The following is an 8,807-nucleotide window of genomic DNA, read 5'->3' on the forward strand; positions in this document are numbered from 1 at the left end:
AGATTACGTGAGAGAGAGAGAGAGCCATGAAAGCTATGAAAGCTGATATGTTTTGTACAGATACCAAGCGGTAGCACATATAATGTGAAAGGAGAGGTGATAGAACAGAACCAAGTGGAACACCATATTTCATAATTGCATGTATAGATGGTGTGCTACATTTAAATGCCTAAAGACAGAAGTACATTGTGACTGCTTCATTTGTGTTTACATTTACTTATTATCACTGTAAATTACTTCAGACTGCTGTAGATGTTTTGTGTTATTCTTAAAGCCTGATCACCTACACCAGGGGTGTCAAACTCAATTGCGCAGGGGGCCGAAACTCGCGGGCCGAACAGTATAACCATTTATTTAACAGACTAAATATTTATGTTTTTTAACCATTAATATGAACCAAAATACAGGATATCATTCCAAAATAAATACATTTCAACTTAAAATATTTTGCTCTTCATAAAAAAATATCCTGTCAATACAATACATTCAAAATCTGTACATGCTGGAATATTAAAAAATCTGAAAATATAAATAAAAAATTGAATTCAAAGCAAAAGTATAATCATAACAAATCATAACATTCCATTTTCTTGTCCTATGTAGTCAGAGTCTGATACTTGGAGTCTTTTCTTTGCAACAAGTTCGTTTATGTTTGGGGTTAGGTTCTGTGTTGTGAAGATTCTCAGGATCGATAGCAGGTGTCCATCAGTGAGGCGACTCCTGTGTGACGTTTTGTTAATTTTCATCACAGAGAACAGCTGCTCGCACAGATATGTGCTGCCAAACATGGACAGGATTCGAGCCGCATGTTGGCGGAGCTGCGGCATCTGACTGCAGTGAACTGTGCTGGCCCCGCAGTGTTGTACTTTGCCTTCAGTGTCCCGTTACATTGCAGTTCTATCAGCTCCATCTGCATTTCTACAGGTGCGGTTTCCACATCGACTGCAAATGGGTTGCGAAGCAGCTCGAAGTTGCTTTTCTGTGCCTCAAAGTCACTGAAGCGCCGTGCGAACTCAGTGCGCAGTGCGCTAAGTTTTTCAGCAAAGGTGGCATTTGGGAAAACTGTGGCACTTTCTTGGTTCCGTATTACTTGGCAACAGGGAAAGTGAGACAAGTTGCATTGGTGCATTTGTGTCTCCCATAAGCGCAGCTTCACTTGAAATGCCTTCACTGCATCATGCATATCGATTATTATGTGCTCCCGTCCCTGGAGTTGAAGGTTTAAAGCGCTAAGATGCGACGTTATGTCAGCCAGGAACGCCAACTCACATTTCCACTTTTCATCCCGCAGAACTGTGCAGTCTTTCCCCTTACTGTCCATGAACTGGCAGATTTCCTCTCGCAGCTCAAAGTATCTTTTGAGAACTTTTCCCCGACCTCCGTATGATATGGCATATCGCCAAACTCGCTATCTATTTCCCGCAGAAAAGACTGGAATTGGCGGTGATTTAAACCGTGGGCTCTGATAAAGTTGACGGTTTGTGTTACAGTGTTCATCACATGATCCATTTTTAGGACTTTAGCACTCAGCGATTCCTGGTGTATGATGCAGTGATACACTGTCAACTGACCGGCACAGTTCTCCTCCCGCATCTTTGAGCGCATCCTTCCCACCAGTCCATTTTTTTCACCACACATAGCAGGTGCGCCATCTGTTGTAAGTCCAACGAGTTTTTCCCACGGCAGTTTCATGTCGGTTACACTTTGAAATACATTTCCAAAGATGTCTTCTCCTTTCGTTGTCCCGTGCATCGATTTAATGTCCACTATTTCCTCTGTTACGCACAAATTGGAATCCACACCACGGATAAATATCGCCAGCTGTGCAGTGTCAGTCGCGTCAGTAGTTTCATCCACGGCAAGGGAGTATGCAACAAAATCTTTTGCTCTTTCAATCAACTGTGTTTTCAAATCAGTCGCCATCTCACAAACCCGATTAGCAACAGTGTTTCTGCTGAGGCTTACATTTGCAAATGCTCGCGTTTTATCTGGACAAAGGACGTCGCAAACTTTCATCATACAATTCTTTACGAATTCCCCCTCGGTAAACGGCCGTCCTGATGTGGCGATCTCTTCGGCCACAATGAAACTTGAATTCACAGCAGCTTCACTTTGTGATTTTGCTTGGGTGAAAAACGTCTGCTGGGATGTCAAATTCTTCTTCAACTCCTCTACCTTTTGTAGCTTCTGTCCTGCGCTCAGGTTTTTGAATTTGTTCTCATGTTTCGTCTCGTAGTGCCGTCTTAGGTTATACTCCTTCATTACAGCGACATTACTCCCGCAAAGGAGACACACTGGTTTACCTGCAATTTCAGTAAACATATACTCATTCTCCCACCGGCTTTGAAAGCCTCGGTTTTCAGAATCAATTTTTCTCTTGGCCATTGTTGGGGTCTAGCTTTGATTTGATATTAGCGTTGTATACATCAACAGACCGTGAACTTGAACCGCGGCTTGCCGTTGGTGGCAATTGCACTGCATCATGGGATTTGTAGTGTGTGTTATTGGGGCGTCATATCACAGGGCCATTAAAAACAGATATATAAAACGATTTCGCGGGCCGGATATAATTGTATTGCGGGCCGGATGTGGCCCGCGGGCCTTGAGTTTGACACATGTGACCTACACTTTGCCCTAATTGAAAAATGAAAAATTGATGATTGGTGATATCATAAAAAAAAAATAAAAATCATTAGGGGTCATATTCAGTCAGAAATCTGGCCTTCAGGTTTAATTGCATATGCTCTTATCAAAGTGTGAATAAGAGGAAAGATATTATTCCTGTGAGGCTCCTGAGAAGCAGCCTTTCTCTCCAACAGTGCCGAAAAATCTGGTTCAGCCAGATCTCCCACCATCCATTAACCATAACCAATAATGCGTTGCTATAGGCTAATGTGTATATTTTTATTAAAAATAGCATAAATTACTGTTATCACTGATGCACAAGTGAATAAAGATTATTTCATCTTGCCTGATTCCACAGATATTCCACAGCAAACACTGCTGAAAAGATAATATTGTGCTAATATAATGTGTTCAGGGTCTGAACACAAGTAAGTGTAGCTTTGTGTGTATGGGGCTGCATATATGTGCAACTGTCAGAGTTACTCATGCTGTTGTCTGTCCAAATACTTTGGGTAAATGAGTATCAGTACTGGACAATAGAGCAGCAGAAGAATGGCACTGTTCTTTAGCACGTGAATGTGCCTTGCACACTGCACACACTGTCCAGGAACAGTTTGAGAAACTGGACAAAAACCTATGCTGATTTTGCCCTTCTGAGCGGAACAGCAGTGAGCTTTGTCTTGTCCTGATATTTTGATGTCAGTTTTGTTGAGCATGTTTGATTTTTGTCAGTTGGTAACAATATGGATATGTTGTCTCCCTACACTCTCAGAAAAAAGAGGTACGGTAGAGGTACATAATTGGTAACTAAAGGTACAAACAGTGCAAATGTACCTTTAAAGGTACAATAGTTTTGAAAAGTCCAGATGTGTTCACTAAAGGTACATTACATTCTCTTTTCCAGGAGGAGAGGTGAATATCTGTAATCTTTCATTATACAAATAAAAGAACATAATACAAGTCCTGGAGATAAAATGAAGTGTCATTTGGAGTGTCAAATCAACACAATTTTAAAATATATGATTATAATAGAGTAAGGTACAATTATGTTCCCTAATTAAAGGTACAAATATGCACCCTTGAGGGTACCACCAATTTTCTGACAGTGTATCTACTATTCTAGAACCCCTATTTCTTGGTGCTTATTTTTTCTGTTAACTGTTTATGTCTCTGTGTAATTAAGCGTGACAACTCTATGGGACATGTTTGGAATGTATTCAACATTCCTTATACAACATTCCTTTTTATTCATTGTGCCTGAAGGTCAAAATGGTAAGTGAAAAGACAGATTAGTGTTAAATGAATCTGCAGATTATTTTCTTGCAAACCACACACACTCGCACATTACACACACACACACACACACACACACACACACACATATATATATATATATATATATATATATACACACACACACACACACACACACATATATATATATATATATATATATATATATATATATATATATATATATATATATATACACACACACACACACACACACTCACACATAGTGGTTAAACTATTTCTTTATTCTAAAGCATTTATAAACTTCATTGGAAAACACAGACATGTAATGGGATGCTCTGAAGGAGCAGCACTTAAACCTAAGGTCATCCAGGCTAATGTCAAATATTGTCTTGTGTTGCTGCACTATACATTAATACTCCCTGACATCTCTACTGCTCTTGTGTGTGATTGCCATTAATTCTTCACAGAAATTATCTAACATTGAGTGTAAGGGCTATCCCAGAAGGGTTAGAGACGTTTGCAACAAGAAAACTCTGCTCTACATGCCAGCCCAGTGCAGCTGCTATTTCCAATGCAACTCAGTTAAACATGCCAACTGAATGTTGCTGCTGTCTCTGCAGTAATCAGATTTAATCCATTCACGCATGTTCTGTGTTTGCAGTTTTTAAGTCTTTCAATGGCTCTATGTCTTGATGATTTTGAGTGTCTTTGTATTCTTGAAATTCTCTTTATTATGTATTATTATTATTATTATTATAAAAACACTTAATTGAGGAACCAATATGGGTGTGTCTGTAAACTTGTGGCAATATGGTGTTTGAGGCAAGAATGTTGAGCAGGAAGACAAATGTCAACTCTGCAATTAAATGCAGAAGTTACACGTATGTTGCCTAGATGCTTTTCAAAGCCCTGACAGCAGCTAGACTGAACTGATATGTCAGAGTTGATCCCTAAAATTATGTCTGGTATTTAACACTGTGTAATTTTGCTGAAGTGAATGCCCTGGGAGCCCAGCTCCTGTTGTCATCATGTGATCAAGCTGTTCAGTCTCAAATAGAAATGTAGAACATTTTACATTACGTATGAACATGAATTTGGTGGGTGTTCACACCTGTTGGACTGGGTTGTCAGAGGCTGGAATATTTCAGTGTTCTGGGAATTTTAAAATATATATATATATTTTACATTCTAACAATTCTAGTTTCACTCCCACACCCCACAAACACCAGGGACAAAAACACTATTAAAATGTGATTTCCATCTGTATTCTCTCTTCTCACAGCGACCCTGAAATGGAGAAGCAGAAAAGAAAATGTATGTATGTATGTATGTAGTCTCTCTTCTCTTTTCTACTTAACATGATATTTTGTGTGTTTATTATCCCATTTAATTATTGTCCTGTGTGTTATTTATTATATAACAACTCCCACACACCCAGAGCAAAATATTAAGTTCATATACACAGTCAGAATAAATGGTCCTGTACATATGTAATTGTTCACTAAAGGTAAAAACAGTGTACCGTTCAACGCTACAGCAGTGGTGTTAAAATCTTGTTGTGTTCACCAAAGGTTCATTAAATTTTCATCTCCAGAAGGAGAATATTTGTAGTGTATCCTTATAAACTGGTTTTCAACAGAATTGTTTACAATTACCCTGAAAATATAAAACTTAATGCAAAATCTACAGTTAATATAGACTTCTGGTTCATTTGTGCCCCCTAACTAAAATATGTGACTGTCATGTGATTTGGGTCTTGAGTTCCACATTTCAGACCTGATTTAAAAACCGAGATATAGGTAGATTGGCGAATACTGGATGGTAGACTACTCCAAAGTCTTGGGGCATGCACCGAAAATACCTGATCATCTGATCACCACTGTTTAAGACAAGCCCTAGGAACTGCCAACAAATTCTGTGATGAAGAGCTGTGTGATTGTCGACGTGAGCAGATCTGCAATATAAAAAGGGCCCAGACCATTTAGTGCTTTAAAAATAACTACAAGTATTTTAAGCTGTATCCTATATTGAACTGGTAACCAATGAAGTGAGGCGAGGACTGGTGTAATATGTTCCTGTTTTCTTGGTTCTAGTCAACAAACTGCATGCAGCATTCTGGACTAACTGTAAATATTGCAACAGAGACTGGTTAATCAAAATGTATAAAGAATTACAGTAGAGTAATTGTGAAGACGTGAATGCATGAATCACTTTCTCGAGGTCAAAAAAACTGAGGAAGGGCTTCAGTTTTGCAATGTTTCTGAGGTGGAAGAAACTACTTTTAACCACAGTCGATTTGTTTTATCAAATCTGAAGTCAAAGACAACACCAAGATTTCTGACTGAAGACTTAACGTATGATGCAACATTGTTAATGAAATGGGAAGTACCAAAGATGATAATTTCTGTTTTGCTTTCATTCAGGAGTAGGAAATTAACAGCCATCCACTTCTTAATGTCCTCAAGACAATTATTGAAGGACTTAACAGATCCATCGTCATTGGGTCTAATGGTAAGATACAGCTGTATGTCATGAGCATAAAAATGCTTCCTATTAATTTGACCTAAAGGTAGCATGTATAATGAAGAGAGGATTGGCCCTAGTATGGACCCTTGTGGAACACTACACATCACATCAGCTGAGGAGGAATAGGAGTTGCTCATGTATATAGGCATACATAGAGAAAAATGGAATTGTCTCCTCACTATTATACATAGATAGATCCCTTACCCCTCTAACTGTTACAGCCTGTCTAGGTAAACTGCAACATAAATAATAAAAAAAAAAAGAAAAAGTCTCCCCCAACTCCTCCCACTTCAATCCCTCCAGACCAAGAAAACCACACAATGTCACAAGACTCAAGTCTCAAGATGTTTTATTGACTATAATGCTATAATGGAAACAAAGCATCAGGAGTGATCTAAGACCAAAATAATCAAAACCCACCCAACATATATAACTTAACTAACCAAAAATAATTAAGAAAGAAAATACAAAAACATAACCCAACTCACTAACATAAACAGAAACAATTCAACCAATTTAATTCAAGAAACAAGGCTACATGACCTACAGCTTCCAATTTAGTAGGATAACTACTGAGTTAACCCTACATTAGGTAGCTGAATCACACACAATAGCATGTCAACATACACACACAATCCTTAGTCTGGCAGGAAGAAGTAATCGTAAGGACGAAGAGGAGGGTCTCCTTTCAGCCGACCACCAGGGCGTTATATCTGTTCCGCCTTAATCTTGTCAGCCAACCAGAACACTGTTCCAGCAGTAAATCAGCAGCAGCACCTGAGGCATTTACTGAGAGAGGAGAGAAACATTAATTAATTCATTCATTAATTCATTATCTGTAACCGCTTATCCAGTTCAGGGTCGCGGTGGGTCCCCAGCCTACCTGGAATCATTGGGCGCAAGGCAGGAGGAGAGAAACACAAAACACACAAATAAGTCACTAGACGTAACACTAACACAAATAGATGATGGGATTCTGTCTTTTAAATGCCATAAGGGCCTCCCCAGTGCAGGGAGAGAAGCTCAGTATGTATAACCATATTTCATATATTTACATTTGTGAAGCCAAACAAAGTAAAAAAGATAAAATCACAAGCCTGAACAAAAAAACTTACCTTACTGAGTCTGACTATGTCCTGCAGATCGGTGTGTGGTCCTGGAAAACCCAGAGAATATTGAGCTGTTTAAAACCTCAAGAATTGCAGCCAATGTAACCATGTACTACAGCACACTGTCCTGGCTACAATCCCCTCAGGCACCACACTACACATTACAGTACAGTTATTTGTCCAGGATCCTAACTACAACCCCCTCAGGTACCACACTACACAATAAACACTACAGTACCTACTCTATCTGTATATTTGCTTGTTTCTGAAGAACACTGTGTGTGTGTGTGTGTGTGTGTGTGTGTGTGTAGTATTCCGAGTGTTTGCTGTGTGGAGCTCCTGGTTCTGTGTTTAATTCTCTTGGGCCTACAGACAGTATGATGATCCTAGAGAGCATCTCAGAATCCTGCAAGCAAATTAGTCTGAAGTTAAACTGCCAGTTTGTCCAGTTTTCTTTCAGTTTGTTTGGTCTGTATTTTCTTTGTTAAGTCTCATGGCAAGTTATTTGTAATCATCTGTTATATTCAGGTCAATGCAGCTCTGGTGGCAAATTTCCCCACTTTAACCACATGCTTGGTTCCAGATGCTTGGAAAAAAGAGCATGGGTCTGACTTGCCTGATAAATGCTGCTTCCAGCAGTGTCCTTAGCAGCAATATCCCTACACTCAGCACTGTCACAGGCTGGAACCAGGGTCATCATCCAGATCATCATCAGTGGAGGGATTAATGTGAGTGATCACCACACATTGCTCTGAAATATTTATGAATCTGGAAAATGCTATTTTATTAAGGCTACTGAGAAGATATTATGTGTAGTATGGTGTATTTTAAGGCTTGACACTTGTGTCTCTTTTTATATGTTTAATTTAAATTGGTTTGAGCTTCGAATATCAAAGTGTTAATGGGCATGAGATCCAGTGATCTTACTGATAAAAGGTTTGCTTGTTATGAATGTAGCCTAACTGTGGTTCTAGGAATGCTGGATGAGTGCTGGATGATCTCAGATAATCTCACAAGCAACTGACAAACAACTGTAATGATCATCCAGCATTAATAGAGGTGCAATTACATTTGTAACTAGTGTCCTATTTCATGCTTCATAGCCAGAGGGGAATCAACCTATGTATAGTACCATGTGAGCATAGTCAGTGGAACTGCAGAATCCCACCAGGGCTGGACAGAGGAAAATGACTTCAGCTCACAACTGTGTGTGTGAGTTGCAGCTATGACCAGGTGAGTGAGAACTGTGTGCTCCAAGGGGAAAATATTTCTCAGTTCCATCCAGCATCC

The 8,807-nt window shown here is 39.3% G+C and overlaps 1 pseudogene; it reads right to left on the reverse strand.

The window, feature by feature from the left end:
- Positions 1-572: 572 nt before the first annotated feature.
- Positions 573-2,385, reverse strand: LOC136677067 (general transcription factor II-I repeat domain-containing protein 2A-like; annotated as a pseudogene).
- Between the last annotated feature and the right edge of the window lie 6,422 nt (positions 2,386-8,807).

The sequence above is a fragment of the Hoplias malabaricus genome, chromosome 2 (genome assembly GCF_029633855.1).
Source record: "Hoplias malabaricus isolate fHopMal1 chromosome 2, fHopMal1.hap1, whole genome shotgun sequence".
Taxonomy (NCBI): Eukaryota; Metazoa; Chordata; class Actinopteri; order Characiformes; family Erythrinidae; genus Hoplias; species Hoplias malabaricus.